At 36.5% G+C, this 21,348-nt stretch overlaps 1 long non-coding RNA gene across 1 annotated transcript; it reads left to right on the top strand.

Annotated features, from left to right (window-relative positions):
• Positions 1-16,061: 16,061 nt before the first annotated feature.
• LOC131506145 (uncharacterized) lies at positions 16,062-18,116 on the top strand. The gene is made up of 3 exons (XR_009258755.1): positions 16,062-16,274; positions 16,749-16,933; positions 17,859-18,116. It is a non-coding gene; the product is annotated as an uncharacterized LOC131506145 (long non-coding RNA).
• The last annotated feature ends 3,232 nt before the right edge of the window (positions 18,117-21,348 follow it).

Below are 21,348 nucleotides of genomic sequence, written 5' to 3'. Positions count from 1 at the left end.
CCGGCCCATGCACTTCCGGCCCAAGATGGACTTATTTCAAATACCTGTGGGGCTTGTGCCATTAGAGTCTTCCAATAACCAGCCCTCATATTCGGTGGGTTAACAAAGGAAAAAACCCAGCCATTTAAGGAATCCCAGCAAACAGAATGATCACTCAGGGTTCAGTTAAGATATAGTCATCACATCAATTATTTTAACAGAAAATGTAAAATAAAGAATGGTTAATGATATGTAAAATCAATATGAATTAGGAAAGTGAAAGGCAAAGGTGATCAGGGAGGTAGCAACTATAGAGAGCAAGTGTTACCCTCAAGGCTGGGGGAGCAAAGGAAAGAACTTAGAAATATTGACACTTGGGACGCCTGGGTGGCTGAGTCCCTTAAGCCTCGGACTTGGTCTCAGGTCATGATCTTGCCGTTGGTGGGTTTGAGCCCCGCAGCAGGCTCTGTGCTGACAGCTGAGAGCCTGGAGCCTACCTCAGATTCTGTGTCTCTGCCCCTCTCTCTCTCTCTCTCTCTCTCTCTCTCTCTCAAAAATAAATAACATTTAAAAAATTTTTAAAAAGAGAAAAGAAATATTGACACTTGGAAGAGAGGCCCCACAGAGCTAAATTCAGCCCTCTGAAGGAGAAGCCCTGCTGGGCTAGTAGCGACATCTTTGAGGTGGAGCAGGTGTCACATGGGGCAGGGGCCCAGACTCCTGCGGAAGGCTGGCAGCTGTCTGCTGCTGGTGAATCTGAGCCATGGTGATAAGGCTGGTCTTGTCAGAGCTGGAAGACTACAAACAAGATCCAGCCACTGCTGTGGGTGAGCACAGCTGCTGTCAGGGTGAAGAAGCATTGCTAGGGCGGCACAGGAAAAAGAAACCCAGAAGGCAGCAGGAAGCCCACAGGAAGTAAACAGAAAATAACAAGTCTCTTCAACTCCAACTGCCTGTAGCCTCTCCCTCCCTCTCTCTTTCTCCCTCTCCCTCTTCTTACCCACCCAGGAGTCACTGGGCAGTGGAGTCACAGTCCCTGCATCACAAAGCCAAAAGTAGAAGGGTAGTTTTCTTAGCTGCAATAACTTAATAACTGGCACAGTCTGACAAAAAATAGAAAACACACAAAAATAAAGTAGCAGGGAGAGACAAGTGGAGATGGAAAATAATGGAAACAATAAGTTGATTCAAGGATAGGAAAATAAAATATCTTTCTATAGATTGAAGAAATAATGAAAACACATGATTTTCTAAACAAATTAACAGATGAGTTGAAAGGGAGCAGTTGCCACTGGAATCTAAGTTAGTGGCACTGGGATCTAAATCAAATGAAATAAGTACCACAAAGCATAAGACACAGTAAAATAGATTGATATATGACCAAAAAAAAGGAAATGTAAGAGATGTAAAGTAGAGATCCAAGAGAGCTAATGGAATAGAAACGTTAGGAGATTGTTAGGAGGAATAATAGGAGAAGAAATAATTAGACAAATAATAAAAGAAGGCGTACTTGATCTGAGGAACTCAGTTCTGCACACTCCGAGTTTCATTTAGTTCCATAGTCCACTGATAGTAAAACCCAGGGAGAAAAGTACTAAACTTAAGAAAAAAGGGGTCCTGGGTGGCTCAGTCGGTTAAGCATCCGACTTCAGCTCAGGTCATGATCTTGAGGTTTGTGAGTTCAAGCCCCACATCGGACTCTCTGCTGTCAGCTTGGAGCCCATTTCGGATCCTCTGCCTCCCTCCCTCTGCCCCTCCCCCACTCATTCATTTTCTCTCTCTCTCAAAAATAAACATTAAAAAAAAAGAAAAATCTTACAAGTTTCCAGACCTATAGAAAAATTACCATCAAGAGAAAAAGAATGGGGAGGGGAGGAGGAGAGAGCGAGAGAGAGAAAGAGTGTGCACACACTGGGCTGGCATCAGAATTCTAATCCAAAATATAGGAAGATGGAAGTTAGGAAGAGTAAGATCCTATCCGTTAATTATGAAGGAAAAGGACTGTAACTGAAATCAAATCAAATAATTGAAAAGTTAATATAAACTCATTTCTTCATAATAAAAATTCTATGACAAATATAAACAAATTTATATAGATATAAATAAATATAAATATATATTATGCTTCAGCATCAAAAACGTAAATAAACAAGATACAGTTATCTAACAGTAAATTATTTTAACTAAGGTGGATTCTCACAGACTAGTTGGAATTCAATGTCTCATAATAAGATAAGGAGTAAGAGAAAATCTAAGAAGGAAAACAAAAGCATGAATTATACCACAAAGGCTAGTGTTATATATTCTTAGTGTCTTCAGTGTATTAATATCACAAATGTTAAGAAAGGAAATCCTAGAATTTATAAAAACTAATGTTTATCAGAAATGGGTGAATCTTTTAATAACAGAAACTCTGAATTTAGAAAAATGTAGACAAACACTCTTATGTGAATATCTTCTTTTTAAATAAGAAATGGAAAACAATGCATATAGAGTCCCCATTTGGATGTAGAGCTATTTATATAAGCCTTTTTACAGCAAATATTCTCAGACTTAAAACCTCAGGATTAATCTCTAAATAAGCAAAATTTGAAGAGCATAAAATGAACCCTAGCAAGTTTGGCTCTTGCAAGGCCTTTTATGAGAAAACAGATTATCTTTGTCGTCTGTTATTTCCAGTTAATTTACAAGCTAAATGGAAACCCTAACTGCTAATTCATCCTAAACAATTCTGGAATAAAAGCATGCCATTTGTATATAGTAGAACAATCATGAATCCAGGCCAAAAGATCTTCCTAGCAATGAAGACATAAATATAAATAATCACGGACAATGCAGAAGAACGAACCAAGCCATTTTTAAGAATGTGCTGAGATTGTGAACTTTATTTCAGATGCAAGATCTGCACCTCCCATGCCTTGCATTGTAGGTGCTCATTAAAAGTTTGTTGCTGATAATAGGTTCTGGGGTTTTTTTTCCCTTTTGTACTTGAGGACTTTGGTTAGCATCACATTCACTAGCTACAATATATTACCATTGAATATTTATCAAATTATTGAATGGAGGAAACAAGGATTCCAAAACCAAAATGATTGACTGACAATAAGAATCATGATTATTTTATGATTATGGATTATTAGGTGTCACTTTATGTTTTTATCTTGAGCCAGAAAAAATCAGATTTGTGTGTGTTTTCACTTTTCCCATTGAATAATGACACCGAACCCCAACCTCAGCTGTTGTTGTTGTTGCTGTTGTTGTTGTTGTTGTTGTTGTGTTGTAGTCATCATCGTTATTGTTTCCTTCTCAGGTCTGTGAATGTTTTGAAGTAAGTTACTATTCTGTTTTACATTTTCCAATGTCTTTCTTATTTTATTCACCATTGTTCAGTTGTCTAAACATGTGTAGAAACAGGAACCTGGGAACTAGGTTTTCCTGCTGTATTCAGGAACGTAAATACTTGGAAGGAAGAGACTATTCATTGACAATTGCTCGTTGCTGACTCCAGAATGCCAAGGAAAACATTGTCACTTTGTTTTTTGAAACATTCTTGTATGAGGTTTGTTTGTTTTGTTATAAATGGTAAGGGATGCCTGTTTACTTAGAAAGATTGTGCACACACCCACAGAAATAATTCACAATTTTATTAATACAAAGCTCAAGAAATTATATTTTTTCTTTAGATATTTTGTTTTTTTCAATAAAGAAAAAAAGCATTACAAGTGGAGTTGAAAACTTTTGCATGCCTCACCTGCTTCCATTACCTTCCCTCCCTTCCATAGTTTACCACAACCCCAAGATTCATGTGTACCAATCCCATGCTTGTTTCTGTTAATTGTATGTTTTTCTGCATGAGGTTTTTTTTTTTTTATGAGTATAGTTGATACAATATGTTACATTAGTTTCAAGTGTACAACTTAGTGATTTGATAAGTTTATATATTAAGTTAATATACGCAAATATATAAGTTATATATATGTTAATATATATAAATATATAAGTTATGTTCACCACAGGTGTAGCTACACCATCTGTCCCATTATATCACTATTACAGTATCATTGATATTTCTTGTGCTGTGCCTTTTATTCCTGTGACTTATTCATTCCATAACTGGAATCCTGTATCTCCCTCTCCCTCTCTCCTTCACACATTTTGTCCATCCCCAGATCCCCTCCCCCTGGCAACCATGAGTTTGATAGGTCTGATTCTGCTTCATTTGTTTATTCATTTTTGTAGATTCCATTCATGTGTAGAATTACATTGTATTTGTCTTTCTCCATATGACTTATTTTTGTTTAACATAATACCCTTTAGGTATATCCATGTTGCCTCAAATGGCACAGCCTCATCCTTTTTATGGCTGCATAATATTCCTCTGTGTATATATGTGTGTGTGTGTGTGTGTGTGTGTGTGTGTGTGTGCGCGCGTGCCACATTTTCCTTATCCATTGATCTATTGATGGATATTTAGGTTGCTTCCATACCTTGGCTACTGTAAATAATGCTGCAGTAAGCATGGGGTGCATAAATCTTTTCAAATTAGTGTTTCTGCTTTCTTTGGGTAAATACCCAGTAGTGGAATTATTGGATCATATGGTATTTCTATTTTTAACTTTTTGAGAGATCTCTATAATGTTTTCCACCATGACTATACCAATTTACATTCCCATCAACAGCGCATGAGACTTCCTTTTTCTCCTACTTGCCCCTTGTTATTTCTTGTCATTTTGATTTCAGTCATTTTGACAGGTGTAAGATAGTATCTGATTGTTATTTTGATATGCATTTCCCTGATCATTAGTGATGCTGAGCATCTTTTCATGTTTCTGTGGGTCATCTGTAGGTCTTCCTTGTAAAAATGTCTATTCAGGTCCTCTGCCCATTTTTAAGTTAGGTTGTTTGTGTGTTTTTTGGTGTTCAGTTGTAGAAGTATCCAATATTTTGGATATTAATCCCTCATCAGATATACCATTTGCAAATATTTTCTCCCATTCAGTAGGTTGTCTCTTTGTTTTGTTGATGGTTTCCTTTGCTGTGCAAGAGCTTTTTATTTTGATGTAGTCCCAACAGTTTTTGTTCTTACCTTTGTTTCCCTTACCTCAGGAGACATACCTAGTAACATTTTTCTAGGGCAATGTCAAAGAAATTACTGCCTATGTTTCCTTCTAGGAGTGTTATGGTTTTGTGTTTCACATTTAGGTCTTTAATCCATTTTGAGTTTATTTTTAAATTTGATATAAGAAGGTGGTTCAGGTTTATTCTTTTGCATGTCTCTGTCCAGTTTCCCCAGTACCATTTATTAAAGATACCGTCTTTTCTCCATTGTATATTCTTGCCTCCTTTGTCATAGGTTAATTGACCATATAATCGTGGGTTTATTTCTAGGGTCTCTATTCTTTTCCATTGATCTATTTGTCTATTTTTGTGCCAGTGCCATACGTTTTTGATTACTACAGATTTATAGTACATCTTGAAATATGGTATTGTGATACCTCCAGCTTTGTTCTCCTTTGTCAGGATTGTTTTTGCTATTCAGGGTCTTCTGTGGTTCCATATAAATTGTAGTACCATTTGCTCTAGATTTGTGAAAAATGCAGTTGGTATTTTGATAGAGATTGTATGGACTGTGTAAATTCCTTTGGGTAATATGAACACTTTAACAATATGAGCCCTTCCAGTTCATGAGTATGGAATATCTTTCCATTTTTTTCTGTCATCTTTAATTCCTTTCACCAGGGTTTTATAGTTTTTGGAACTGTTTTTAAATTATATGTGAAGTTTGGGGGCAAATAAATGAAAGACTAAGTAGCAAAGAGCTCTAATGTGAAAGCCATAGTTTCACTGACCAGCTAAGCTGCATGTGTTATTTATAAGGTGCCCCGGGGCAAAATTGTGACAAGGAATTCCGTCTTTTCATTCTCTCTTTGTCTATTAGTTTCTTTTCTACATAGATTATATGTACTTACATGCTACCTGGAACAAGCCAAAGCAGTCAATAAAAATAAATCTTGATTACTAGATAATCCACCATTGTGAACAGTCTACCACTCGTGTCTATCTTGGCCTGTAGCCTTGATATTCTTTTTACAGCTCTAGATCAGTGGAGGATTCAGGCACATAGGATATGTGCTCGCTAGGCTTTTATTTGAATTTTTGCATGTATCGCCTTCATTTTTAAGACAATGAGAAAGTACAAATAAGTGAAAATAATAAAATGAACAATAATTATACTTCGTTAATGTTACAAAATATGTCATTCCAGACTTATTTTTAAGGCCATGTATATACATACATGAAGGAAGTATGAATAAATGATTAAATAAGAAATGAATGAATGAATAAATAACAAAGTGAGAATGTGTGTGTATGTGTGTGTATGTGTGTGTGTGTGTCTATACACACACCCCACCCCCTCACCTCTTCAGACGTTCACTCAAATGCCACATTATTAGTGAGGTGCTCTCTGGCTGCCATGCACACATACATGCACACAAACACTTTGTATGTCCTTTCTTGCTTTAGTTTTCTTCTTTGCACTCAAATCAGTATTTTTTCTAGGTGTCCATCTACCCCTCTCACCGCCACCAGATTTAAATCCGTGAGTACAGGATTCTCATCTGTTTATTCAACCGCTATGCCCCAAAACTTAAACCAATGTATGGCATACAATGATTGTTCAGTTGTATAGTGAATGAGGGAATATAAAAGTCTGGTTGATTCACAACTAACCTTGAGTGCCAAGCATACTGAATTTAAAGTTCAAAGGAATTTTGTGTCTGTTTCCCTTAATGGTCTAAGAAAGAGTTGTGTTTGAAGCAAGTATTTATTTATATATCTGAAAGGTGAGGGAAAGAGGAGTGAGGATCTCTGCCTTGAGGCAGATGTGCCTGCAGCGTTTGGGGGAAGACCCAGGTGGCCAGAGCTGCTCCAGCAGGGTTAGAAGGTGGTGGTAAGAGATGGAGGCAGAAGACAATAGGAGGCCCAGTCATGGAAGGCCTTAATGCATTGATAAAGATTTATTTAATATATATGTATGTATACATATATATGTATATGTTATACATATACATGTATATACATATACATATACATGTATATGTTATACATAACATATATGTTATATATGTTATATATATGTATATATATATAATATTTAGGAAAATTCTCCAATGTCAACTATTCCTTGCTTAAAAATACTTGAAACACTAAAGATTATAGAATGGCAAGTTCATTCTGAATCCCAAATAAACTTGAATTCTTGAACACAGACACATAGTCATTAAGAAGACTGTTATCTGTGAAGTAAAGGAACTTATTCCTTAATTTTTGAAGCTATATTTCTGTAGATCTAATATTAAAGATGGATTTGAGTGGCATAGGATCTAAAACTTAGATTTGGAAAGTACTTCCCTAAAATGCGAACCTAAAACATTCTAACAATCCCAATACCACTTGGCATTTTGGGATGAAGGGCAAGGAGGAGCCTACAATCTTATGTCTTCAGTATTTTGCCACATTTAATTTTGAAGGCATTTTCTGGCATCCCTTTCAGATTCTTCCACATGCCATATTTACATTAACTACACTAGGAGACATAATTATAACTTGTGGCTAATTTGTTTTTAAAAAGAAGAGAAAGAACCCACAAGAAGCATGTTAAAAATAACACTGAAAATATAATTTAAGTATTAGACTTAAACCAGTTAGTGTCAAAATACAAGCTTCCATTCCTAAGCAAGTTTAAATCTACATCATTACAGTATGACATGATGTGCCTGAATAATAAAATACTAAACTTTCATAAGAAGTGACCCTTAAAAAATTTTCTGTTTTTCTATGTGTGTTTTATTTAAGGAAAATAGTTAACTGCACTTGACCACTTTCTATCTATATGCAATTGCACTTACAAAAAAGATTCATCATTGATTATGCTCATTCTTAAATAAACTAGTCAATAGCGGGCTTGAAATTAACAAATGAATTTTCAGATGTGGAAACAGAATAGTTTTACACCAGCGATACAAAACAAGAATACCCTAGCCATTAATGTTTGGGAAGTTGTTTGAGGTTTTGAAGTGTTTTTTTAATATCCTTCTTTTTTGTTTTATCATTTTTTAATGTTTCTTTATTTTTGAGAGAGAGAGAGAGAGAGAGAGAGAGAGAGAGAGAGAGAGAGAGAGAGGGCATGCGTGGGGGAGGAGCAGAGAGAGAGAGAGAGAGAGAGAGAGAGAGAGAGAGACAGAATCCGAAGCAGGCTTCAGGCTCCGAGCTTTCAGCACAGACCCCAACTCAGGGATCGATTTCACGAACTGTGAGATCATGACCTGAGCCAAAGTCGTGCGCTAAACCTACTGAGCCACCCAGGTGCCCCCGACTGCTTCTAAAATTATAGTGATGTCTATATGTGCGCACTTAATCAATGGAATCCCTGAAAAGTCTGGCTAACTGAAATTAGTTTATTATCAAAATGGGCTGATGAAACAATAATTATAACACTATCATGATTTTTTTTATTCTTACATTAGATAATATAAAGTGTAGTTTTAGCGTCAGGAGTAGAATCCAGTGATTCATCTCTGATGTACAACACCCAGTGCTCATCCCAACAAGTGCCTTCCATCAACCATCTTCCCCACCTCCATCAGCCCTCAGTTTGTTCTTTGTATTTAAAAATCTCTTACGGTTTGCCCCCTTCTCTATTTTTATCTTATTTTTCTTTCCTTTCCACTATGATCATCTAAGTTTCTCATATTCCATATATGAGTGAAATCATGGGATATCTGTCTTTCATCTTTCTCCAGACTGACTTTTTTCACTTAGCATAATACCCTCCAGCTCCATCCATGTTGCTGCAAATGGCAAGATTTCATTCTTCTTCATCATTGAATAGTATTCCTGTGTGTGTGTGTACATGTGAATACACATCTTCTTAATCCATTCAGCAGTTGATGGACATTTGTGCTCTTTCCAAAGTAGCTCTTTGGAGCTACTGTTGATACCACTGCTATAAACATTAAGGTGCATGTTCTTCTTGAAATCAGCACTCCTGTTTCTTTTGGATAAATTCCTAGTAGAGCAGTTCCTGGGTCATAAGGTAGCTCTATTTTTAATTTTTTGAGGAACCTCCGTACTGTTTTCCAGAACAGTTGCACCAGTTTGCATTCCCACAAAAAGTGCAAGAGGGTTCCACTTTCTTTGCATCTTTGCCAACATCTGCTGTTTCCTGAGTTGTTAATTTTAGCCATTCTGACAGGAGTGAGGTGGTATCTCAGTGTGGTTTTGATTTGTATTTCCCTGATGATGAGCGAAGTTAAAGCATCTTTTCATGTGTCTGTGATCTGGATGTCTTCTTTGGAAGTGTCTATTCATGTCTTCTGCCCATTTCTTCACTGGATCATTTGTTTTTTTTGGGTGTTGATTTTGATAAGTTCTTTATAAATTTTGGATACTAACCCTTTATCCAATATGTCATTTGCAAATATCTTCTCCCATTCCATCGTCTGCATTTTAGTTTTGTTGATTGTTTCCTTTGCTGTGTAGAAGCTTTTTACCTTGATGAGGTCCCAATAGTTCATTTTGTGCTTTTATTTCTCTTGACTTCAGAGACATGTCAAGAAAGAAGTTGCTGCAGCTGAGATCAAAGAGGTTGCTACCTGTTTGCTCCTGTAGGATTTTGATGCTTTCCTTCTCACATTTAGATCTTTCATCCATTTGAATTTTGTGTGTGTGTGTATGATGTAGAAAGTGGTCCAGTTTCACTCTTCTGCATGGTACTGTCTCATTATCCCAGCACCATTTGCTAAAGAGACTGTCTTTTTTTCTATTGGATACTCTTTCCTGCTTTGTCGAAGATTAGTTGACCATATATTTGTGGGTCCATTTCTGGGTTCTCTATTCTATTCCATTGGTCTATGTGTCTGTTTTGTGCCAATACCATACTGTCTTGATGATTACAGCTTTGTAATACAGGTTCTGCTTTGGTTTTATTTTTCAACATTACTTTGGCTATTAGGAGTCTTTTGTGGTTCTATACAAATTTTGGGATTGTTTTTTCTAGCTCTGTGAAGCTAGAATAGCTGGTGCTATTTTGATTGGGATTACATTGAACATGTAGATTGCTTTGGGAAGTATCAACATTTTAACAAAATTTGTTCTTCCAATCCATGAGCATGGAATGTTTTTCCATTTCTTTGTGTCTTCCTCAATATCTTTCATAAGCTTTCTATAATTTTCAGTGTACAGATCTTTTACGTCTTTGGTTAGGTTCATTTGTAGGGATTTTAAGTTTTTTGATTCAATTGTGAATGGGATCAGTTCCCTGATATCTCTTTCTGTTGCTTCATTATTGGTGTATAGAAATGTGACCAAGTTTTGTACATTGATTTTATATCCTGTGACTTTACTGAATTCCTGTATTAGCTTGAGCAGTTTTTTGGTGGAGTCTTTGGGTACTCCATTTAGAGTACTATGTCATCTGCAAAGAGTGGAAGTTTGACTTCTTATTTGCCAATTTGGATTCTATTTATGCCTTTATTTCATTTTTTTGTCTGATTGCTGAGGCTAGCACTTCCAACACTATGTTAAACAACAGTGGTGAGAGTGGATATCCCTGTCGTGTTCCTGATCTCAGGGGGAAAGCTCTCAGTTTTTCCCCATTGAGGATGATATTAGCTGTGGGACTTTCATATATGGCTTTTATGATGTTAAGGTGTGTTCCTTCTATCCTAACTTTCTTGAAGGTTTTTATTAAGAAAGGATGCTGTATTTTGTCAAATGCTTTTTCTGCATCTATTGACAGGATCATATGATTTTGATCCTTTCTTCTATTAATGTGATGTATTATGTTGATTGACTTGTGAATATTGAACCAGCCCTGCAGCCCAGGAATGAATCACACTTGATCATGGTGAAAATAATTCTTTTGATGTACTGTTGAATTCAGTTTGCTAATATCTTGTTGAGAATTTTTTCATCCATGTTCATCAGGGATATTGGTCTATAACTCTCCTTTTTAGTGGGGTCTTTAGTTTGGAAATCAAGGTAATGCTGGCTTCATAGAATAAGTCTGGAAGCTTTCCTTCCATTTCTATTTTTTGGAACAGTTTGAGAAGAATAGATGTTAACTCTGCTTTAAACGTCTGGTAGAATTCCCCTGGGAAAACACCTGGCCCAGAACTCTTATTTGTCAGGAGATTTTTGATAACTGATTCAATTTCTTTACTGGTATTGAGTCTGCTCAAATTTTCTATTTCTTCTCATTTGAATTTTGGTAGTATGTGAGTGTCTAGTAATTTGTTCATTTCTTCCATACTGTCCAGTTTGTTGGCATATAATTTTTCATAGTATTCTATAATCATTGTTTGTATTTCTGTGGTGTTGTGATCTCTCCTCTTTAATTTGTGATTTTATCTATTTGTGACTTCTCCTTTTTCTTTTTGAGAAGTCTGGCTAGGGGGTTATCAATTTTGTTTATTCTTTCAAAACACCAGCTCTTGGATACATTGATCTGTTCTACTGATTTGTTGTTTGTTTGTTTTTGGATTCTATAGTGTTTATTTCTGCTGTAATCTTTATTATTTTTCTTCCATCTTTGGGCTTTCTTTGCTGCTGTTTTTCTAGGTCCTTTAGGTGTGAGGTTTGGTTGTGTATTTGGGACTTTTCTTACTTCTTGAGATAGGCCTGAATTGCAATGTATTTTCCTCTTAGGACTGCCTTTGCTGCATCCCAAAGGGTTTGGACTGTCATGTTTTCATTTGCATTTGCTGTCATATGTTTTTTATTTCTTCTTTGATTTCCTGGTTGAACCATTCATTCTTTAGTAGGATATTCTTTAACCTCCACATATTTGAGGCTTTCCAGATTTTTTCTTGTGGTTGATTTCAAGTTTCATAACATTGTGATCTGAAAATATGCATGGTATGGTCTCAATATTTTTATACTTGTTGCAGGATGTTTTGTGACCCAGTATGTGATCTGTTTGGAGAATGATACACGTGCACTCGAGAAGAATGTGTTCTGCTGTATTAACATGAAAAAATTGTAAGTATATCTGTTAAATCCATCTGGTCCAATGTATCATTCAGAGATGTTGTTTCCTTATTTATTTTCTACCTAGATGGTCTGTGCATTGATGTAAGTGGAATATTAAAGTCCCATACAATCATGGCATTATTATCAATAAATTTGCTTATGTTTGTGATTCATTGGTATATATATATATATATATATATATATATATATATATACACATACATTTGGGTTCTTCCATGTTAGGGGCATAAACATTTACAATTGTTAGCTCTTCTTGATGGATAAACCCCTTAATTATTATATAATACCCTTTTCCCTCTTGTTACAGTCTTTGTTTTAAAATTGAGTTTGTGTGATATAATATGGCTACTCCAGCTTTCTTTTGACGTCCATTAGCATGATAGATGGTTCTCTATCCCCTCACTTTCAATCTGCAGGTGTCTTCTGGTCTAAAATGAGTCTCTTATAGGCAGCATATAGATGGATCTTGGGTTTTTATCTATTCTGATACCCTATATCTTTTGATTGGGGCATTTAGTCCATTTACAATCAGAGTGATTATTGAAAGATACGAATTTAGTGTCATGGTGTTATCTGTGGGTTTTGTGCTTATGGTGACCTCTCTGGCCCTTTGTTGTCTTTGCTGCTTTCCAATCACAGAATCCCTTTTAGGATCTCCTGCAGGGCTGGTTTAGTGGTCATGAACTCCTTTAGTTTTTATTTGTCTGGGAAAACCTTTATCTCTCCTATTCTGAATGACAGCTTTGGTGGATAAAGGATTCTTGGCTGCATAATTTTCCTATTTAGCACATTGAATATTTCCTGCCACTCCCTTCTGGCCTGCCAAGTTTCAGTGGACAGGTCTGCTACTACCCTTATGTGTCTGCCTTTGTAGGTTATGGCCCGTTTTTCCCTAGCTGCTTTCAGAATTCTCTTTTTTTTTTTTTTTTTTTTGCCAGTTTCACTATGACATGGCATGGTGTTGACCTGTTTTTTGTTGATTTTGAAGAGAGTTCTTTATTCCTCTTGGACTTGGATGCCTGTTTCCTTCCCTAGATTAAGGAAGTTCTCAGCTATAATTTGTTCAAATAAACCTTCTGCCCCTTCTCTTGCTTTTCTACTTCTGGATCTCCAATGATACAGATATTGTTTCATTTTATGGAATCACTTAGCTCTCTAATTCTCCCTTCATGATCTAATATTTCCTTCCCCTATTTTTTTCCAGCTTCATCAGTTTCCATAATTATATCTTCTATTTCACCTATTCTTTCCTCTGCTTCTTCCATCCTCATTGTCACTGTACCTAGTTTATTGTGCATCTCATTTATAACATATCTTAATTCATTGTGACTATTTCTTAAGACTTTCATCTGTGCAGCAATAGATTCTCTGCTGTCTTCTATGCTTTTTTCAAGCCCAGCTATTAGTCTCACCACTGTTATTCTAAATTCTTGTTCAGATATATTGTTTGAATCTGTTTTGAGCAATTCTCTGGCTGTCATTCCTTCCTGGAATTTCTTTTGAGGAGAATTCTTCCATTTTGTCATTTTGGCTAGGTTTCTGTCTCTTGCATGTTTTAAAATCTTGTTATGTGTCCTGAACCTGTGAGTACTACTATATTAAAAAAGGGTCATACACTGTCCCAGGCCTGGCATTTTAGGAAGTGTTTTTGGAATGTGTTGCATGCACTCTGTTGTTGCATTTTGGCTGCTCTATCCCACTGGTCAGTCCTCTGCAAGGCTTCTCCTTGCTTGTTGTGGCAGAGTGTTTGGACCTTCCACCAGGTTGCTTTGATTTGTTCATTGATATAACTCTGGAAAAAAGGAAAGGGCAGGAGGGCAGCCTGATCTCATACAGGAGAAAAATGAAAGGGGAGAAAAGAAGACCAAGCAGAGAATCAAAAGAACTATACAGTTAGTACAGAGAGAGAGAAAGGAAAATAAAGAAGATACAGAAAAGATGTAAAAAGAATAGAGTAAAAATGCCTGGTTAAACAAACAAAGCAGAAAAAAAATATGTTTACCAAAAACAAATCAAAAACTATAAGCCTGATTCCAAAGGAAAAAAAGAAGAACATAGAAAGAGAAAAGAAAAGGGAACAGAAGAGGAGAAGAACAAAGAGACAAATAGACAAACAGAGGAACACAAAAACAGTTGTCTGTTGGTGCCTGGGACTGGTGGCAGCACTGGTCTGGAGGAGAGGCTGACTGCATTTTATCAGTCAGTCTCACTCCAGTAAACAAGCAGTTACCAGGCACGGAGGGGTGCGGTTTGGTGTAAGCAGGTCTCACCTCCACTGGGGGCCGCCATCCTGTTCTCTGAAGCCCCACCATGTTGTTGTTGGGGAGAAAAATGGAGACACTCCAATCTCTCCTCCCAGACTGGGTGTCTCAAACCACACTGTTCTTGCAGCCCTCACAGAGTAGTGCAGGCCGTCAGCCTGCCCAACTCCACAGTCTCCTGCACCTTCTAGACACTTGGCTGGGATTCAAAACCCTATGTCTTAAGGGGCCTGCACCCTGTGGACCCTGTTCTGGTGTAGTGCCCCTCAGCCCTGCTGATAAAAAGCCTTTGGCTGGCTCTTGCAGGGTCATTTGTCCTTGAAGAGGCAATAAACCCCCTTCCCACAGTGCTCAAGGAAGGGGACTGTTCTCTCCCAGTGTGTCCCTGAGATTGCTACAGTGCCCCGGGGCAGCTCCCTCCCCCACAGGCACACATGCAGGGCCAGCTCAGGTTAGAAGAAAGTCATGCACTTTGGGACCTCTGAGCTTCAGCTCCTAAGGCTGTTTGCAAAATAGAAACTGGTACTGTCCATATTTCTTGTTCCATGGTCCAGAGTGGTTTTCCTTGATACTGAAGCCCTCTGTCTTTCTCTTCCTTTTGCCTCTCCACAGAAGGGGCTCCCTCCCCTCCGTGCCTATGCCATTTTCTCTCCCCCAGTTCACATACACGAACCTCCATCCTGCCAAGCTGTTCCCCTCCACCTGTGGAGATCTTTCTGCCACTCTGCAGATTGATTTCCTGGGTGTTCCAAGTGATCTGACCTCAATACACCTGTGTTTGAGGGACAAAGAAAATCCCAGTCCCCCTACTTCTCTGTTATTTTAACTCCTTCAACACTATCATGGTTTTTAAGCAGCTGTACATAGTGCAGCATAAAGATGCATGTAGTTGTATGTAGTGAAAATGCATATAAATTGTGTAGACAGCACAAGTGTCTTCTCCTTAAAAGAAATTAAAGTTCAGGGTTCTGAGTTCTTACAAGAAAACTAAAAATAACTTCATCTTTATCTTTAAAAAGAATTTAAGTAGGCCCCCTTTTTTTGTTTTGTCAGATCCATAATAAGGAACTCAGGGTATCAAATGATCAATGATAATGACCATTACATTAGTTAAAAGTTGGTATGTGTTGGGGCGCCTGGGTGACTCAGTTGGTTAAGCATCTGACTCTTGATTTCAGCTCAGGTTATGACCTCACAGTTTGTGATTTTGAGCCCTAATGGTACAGATCCTGCTTGGGATTCTCTCTCTCCTTGTCTCTCTGCCCCTCCCCTGCTCTCTCTCTCCTTCAAAATAAATAAATACACTTTTTTTAAAAAGTTGGTATGTGTAAAAATTTATAGACCATATGAAGGAAATTTTTAAGAGAAACTAAATATTCTTAAGTGAAATGTGATGTCAATAAAGGCACGTGGCTGGAATTAAAATCTTTCAGGTTAAAAAGTAAAATGAAATTCAACTAAATAAAAGTGAAAGGCTCTTTCTTACCAGGACCCTCAAATGGATGGATGAGAACATTTTGTGTAAAAAGAAGCATTCTTAAAATTGTACATTTAGGAAGGCTGCTCTGTATGGATGTTGGGGCGACATACAGTGCAGGGAGTAGCTCATGTTGAGACAGGCCCCTTCCCCTCCGTATCCATCTGCACATCACCCACTGAGTAGTTGATATGGTGTTTGAATAATTTATATCAGCTCAAGAGTTAAACTTGACTGCTCTAAGGATAAATGTATTCCCTCACACACCCGCCATTGATTCATTTAGGTATGAAAATGTGTGCCAATTCTGACTAAAGAGATGTGAGGAAAAGTTTCCTGCAGATTTCTGGAAAGGTTTTCCTCAAAGATAAAAATGGGAAGCTCCGCCCTTTCTCCCACCGTCCACAAAGAATGAAGCCTAAACTCCAGTGCCACTGTTGACAATAACCATGAGGTCATTCAACCTTAGGAGAAAACCACATTGCTGGTAACCAAGTGAAAAGGTAAGAAGAGAATCCAGAATTGTTTATATTTGAGCTCCACAATGAACTAATCCTAAAGCCAGGCCTACTCCTGGAATACTAGTCATATGAGTTAAGAAGTGCCTTTTACTGTTTAAATCCATTTGATTTGCATATTTCTTGCATTTTCAGGCATGGTAACGGATAAAGGACTCAGTATATATTTGGCTCCAGGGTAGAACTAAGCATGAGCTGCCAGTACTACAACCCATAAGAAAGACAGTCATAGTCATAGTTTAAAAATGTGTATATATATATATATATATATATATATATATATATCTAGAATCTTTAAAATGAAGAACGTGAAGGCATGTTTTCATTCTTCTCTGTAGACAGTCTTAGAAAGCCACTTAAAATGGCAGCTGCCATTTGATCCTTAAGTGACTAGGACCTCTGTGAGTACCTCCTACCTGGGATTTGGTATGCAGATTCAATCTCTAATCTGGATTACAGGGAGAATTTCACAGTGCGAATTTTGAACTCTGCTTGGGAACCTCTTTGAAGATCAGCCAGAAGATGATGGAAGTGCAAATAACATGCAGAAGCTCACAGCTGTCCTTCTGTAGTTCATGCTGAGCCGGCAGTCATTCTCCCAACATGACAGAAGTCAGATTACCCTGAGCATCAGCCTTTTACAGGTTATTATGTTCTCATCTTCAAAATGCACTAATCCCCCCCTTCTATTTTTTTCTGAATTTTACAGCAGGAAATGCTAAAATTATGATTTCCTTTTAAGAAGTATACATGAATCTTACTAAGAAGGAAGTTGGGGGGGGTGTTGTTTGTTTTTTTTTTATTTTGAGTAGCAACCAAAATAAATGGTTCTACAAGAGTCAACATTTTCTATTTTGTTTTGCGTTATGTACAGATGCTTGGTTATAATTTCTATTAAGTGTAAGTCTCATAATGGCTTTCTTTAAGGAAATATTGTACATTTTTTGGCCCAATTTGAACATAGGTTCCTTTTAGCATGAATAAAAATACACTTTTATTAATGCATGTTTAAGTGTTTTTATGAATACAAATTTTCTCAAAAATCGCTTCATTTCTAAGGCTGAGATTGTTTGAGTGCTGAAACCTATTGAGTAGTCACAGTGGACCATGCTTAGCAAGTGTAAATATAGAGTAATTTAAGTCTAATGAAATTAAAATGAATCATAATTAAATACAAGTCAAATTAAATTTTCAAGTAATATCCATTACCAAGAGGAATGTCTTTTTTTACTTATACCCCATATTAAAAACCAAATTAGTCCCTTCAATGTATGCTATAAAACAGAAAACAATTTAAAAATCAATATTCTTGCTATTAATACAAACATCATGATAACAAATGATCCCCTTAAAATACAAAAACAAAAATTAACTATTTTTATAAATAAAAATGACTTTGCACACACACTCAGGTTTCAGTGACAGAAAATGAACAGGTTTCTATTTGTACTTTCTTTTAAGAATTGATTATCAAAGGCCAAATTGAACAAAAATTATTGTACGTAAGAAAAGTCAACTAAAGTATGTAATCACATTTGTTTCTGTTAAGCTTTTTTTTTCTTCTCACAGCACAGAACATGGGACTTCATTAAATCTCAGCATTTACATATTCATGTAAGTAATTTTTTTCATTATGAGTTACTAGTTCATATCATCATCTTGTTTGGGGTGGAGGCAAGTGTCAGCTCTTTAAAGTACCTAGGCATTATCTCTCTTTCATTAAAATACATTTTTAAAATTCTACATAATCAGTACTATTACCTCCAGTTCCATTAAATACCAGAAAAAAAAGCACCCGAAGAGCTATTTTGCATTGTAATATTTATTTCTAATGTACAAAAACACAGACTTTATATATATGAAAAATAAATATTAACCACAACCAATTTTATGTTTCCTCTTTTACTAATAATTAAAAGTAGCATTTTGCAGGGCCACCCGGGTGGCTCAGTCGCGTAAGTGTCCAACTTCGGCTCAGGTCATGATCTTGTGGTCCATGAGTTCGAGCCCTGCATCAGGCTCTGTGCTGACAGCTCAGAGCCTGAAGCCTGTTTCAGATTCTGTGTCTCCCTATCTCTCTGCCCCTCCCCTGCTCATGCTCTGTCTCTCTCACTCTCAAAAATAAATAAACGTTAAAAAAAATTTTTTTTAAATAGTAGCATTTTGCATATCAAATCCATTTATCTTAAGAAAACTGAGATATATAGGTAAAATACAATGAAACGATCTACATTTTATAGGGCGTTATTCATCATATTGTTTAAACTTACAAGAATAAAAACGATAATTTGGTTATACATGAAGCCAGTGTTAGCGTCCTGCTCTGAGTCTTGTTCTGCCAGGATTGGTTAAGGGTCTCACCCATCATTGACCACAGGGCCACCTACTCACCTGCATGGGGAAGAGCTGGAATATTCTCTAGCTGGAATATTCTCCAGGTGAAACAAATTACCTCATACTGCTATCAAATCTCCATGTATCTCATTAATGCCACCCACTCTCCAAATGATTGAAGCAGTTTAGAGTTGCGCACACACGTATTTCCAACCCTACGAACAAATCAAATGCACTACTTAATTGTTAATTTTTTTTTTAAATCAAAAACATATGGGCACTATGGAGAAAATATGCATAAATGAAAACATAAGAAAACATCAGCCATTTGTGGGGCTTATACCTTATTAGGTATATATTGGGATATACCTTATATTATATAAAGTATATTATATATATTATATTTATTATAATATATATTATGTGTTATATATATTATATAAGGGGACATTTTGAAAAAAAATAGGTGCTCAATAAGCACATGAAAAGATGCTCAATCTCATTCTGTTAAGAAATAAGATAACCTTCCATATTAATGAAATTTTTTAAACTTTATGCAATACAGTATTGGATGCACAGTTATGCATAAATGCATGTAATAAGTATACTCATTTCAAAATTTTTTTAAATAACAAAAAATGAGGGAAAGCAATTGGTTAAAATTTTTCCCTTCTTTCATTTCTGTGTTTCTTCTTTCCTGTACTGGAAAGCTTTCTTTCCTCTCATTCATCAAATATTTAGCAGAATGCTTATTCTGTGTCAGGTATAATGTAAACTCATAAGGAGTCCTTAAAAAATTTTACATAGTAGCCAATTTTTTTTAAGTTTATTTATTTATTTTGAGAGAGAGACAGACAGCAAGAGCAGGGGAGGGAGAGAGAGAGAGAGAGAGAGAGAGAGAGAGAGAGAGAGAGAGAGAGAATCCCAAGCACAGTCCCCACTCAGTACAAAGCCGGACTCAGGGCTTGATCCCACAATACTAGGATCATGACCTGAACTGAAATCAAGAGTCGGATGCTTAACTGAATGAAGCACCCAGGTGCCTCCCCCCTTTTTTTAAATTTTGAATTGTTTTTAATTTCAAAAAGATCACCTCAGCTGCAGTGTGATTAACAGATTTGAGGAAACTGATAATGGTAAGAGGACAGAAATAATGGACATGGGCAGAGCAGTTATACAAAATCAAATCTCAGGATATTGTATAGATAATAAAAAGAATAAAATAGATAAAATACATATTTTTTTTCTGAAAGGGTAACAAAAATGTTCATATTGATTACTTTTAGTGAAAGGAAATACAAATTAAGGAAACTGGACAAAAGTAGACATTTTATTTCTTTTAGTTTCTGTATTGCTCACATTCTTATGATGGTTTATATAACTTACTTTTTTTGAGAGAGTATGTGCACACGCAGGTGGGGGAGGAGCCGAGAGAGTAGGAGAGAGAGAATCCTAAGCAGTCTCCACCACCAGTGGACCGTAGGGAGCTGGACGTGGGGCTCCATTCCACTTTCCTGGGATCATGACCTCACGACCTGGGCCTAAATCAAGAGTCAGACACTTAACCAACCAACTGAGCCACACAGGTGCCCCTAAACTTTTACAATTTTTTAACCGAATTAACTAGTTTAAGATTACAGGCTATTTTGATTTTTTTAATGTAGTATAAATTAAAAGTAATTATAATTACCATTTAAAATGTTTTCTCCAATTTATGTTGTTCTTATAATTTGTCTCAAAATATTTTATAATTTTTTAAATGTTGTGATGCTCTTTTGTTAGGCTTCCTCTTCTTCTGTAAATTTATTTTCCCTAATAAATAAAGAATTAGGAAACACAGTTGGTGAGATATAATTTACACTAAAACAAAAAAACAAAACTAAAAAGCAGGAATTTTCATTTCAGTTCCCTTACAATTTATTGAGTTATCCATGTCCGCTGCCTATTTACCCTCAAAACAGGGCGTATCTTTTTGCAAGAATTTGATTTTACACAGTCCCTATAGTTCCACACTTCAGAATCACATTCTGAGTTAATTTGCTTGCAAACAAGCCAAGATGATACAATCGATATTTTTAGTGCATTCTATTACACTCGAATAAAGAGGCTTGAAATGAGACAAATTGCCAAACCAAAGTGTCTTGTTTGGTAAAAGACAAATAAGAAAAGGCATAAGGCCATCTTCAAGAATCCTTGCAGACCATTAATGGGATTGTTTTGGCTGTGTAAAATTAGTTTCATACAAGATTTGTCTTTTTGTGATTGGCTTATATAACTTAGTATAACGTCTCAAGTTTCATCCATGTTGTAGCAAGTGTCAGAATTTCCTCCCTTCCTAAGGCTGAATAGTATTCCATTGAATGTATATACCACTCATATCCATTCATCTGCAGAAGGGCACTTGGGTCGCGTCCACTTTTTGGCCATTGCAAACGATGCGGCTATGAACGTGGGTGTGCAAGGATCTGTCCGAGTCCCTGCTTTCATTTCTTTTGGGTATATATAGGTCCAGCAGTGGAATTGCTGAATCATATGTCAACCCTGTGTTTAATTTTTTGAGGAATGTGATGTTTAAAAAGATACATTTTGTGTTATGTTTTCTTTATCACAATAAAAAACAAAAGCAGGAACAATTAATTTCAGCTGGATGTAAAGATTCTTATCTCCCAACAAGCCCACAGACTGTGCAGCAGAGAATCTCTGACAAGTCAAGCAGCCTGTCTGA

Source organism: Neofelis nebulosa, chromosome 3, assembly GCF_028018385.1.
Source record: "Neofelis nebulosa isolate mNeoNeb1 chromosome 3, mNeoNeb1.pri, whole genome shotgun sequence".
Classification (NCBI taxonomy): Eukaryota; Metazoa; Chordata; class Mammalia; order Carnivora; family Felidae; genus Neofelis; species Neofelis nebulosa.
The sequence above is the reverse complement of the archived record's forward strand: the minus strand, read 5'-3'. Positions and strand labels throughout refer to the sequence as shown.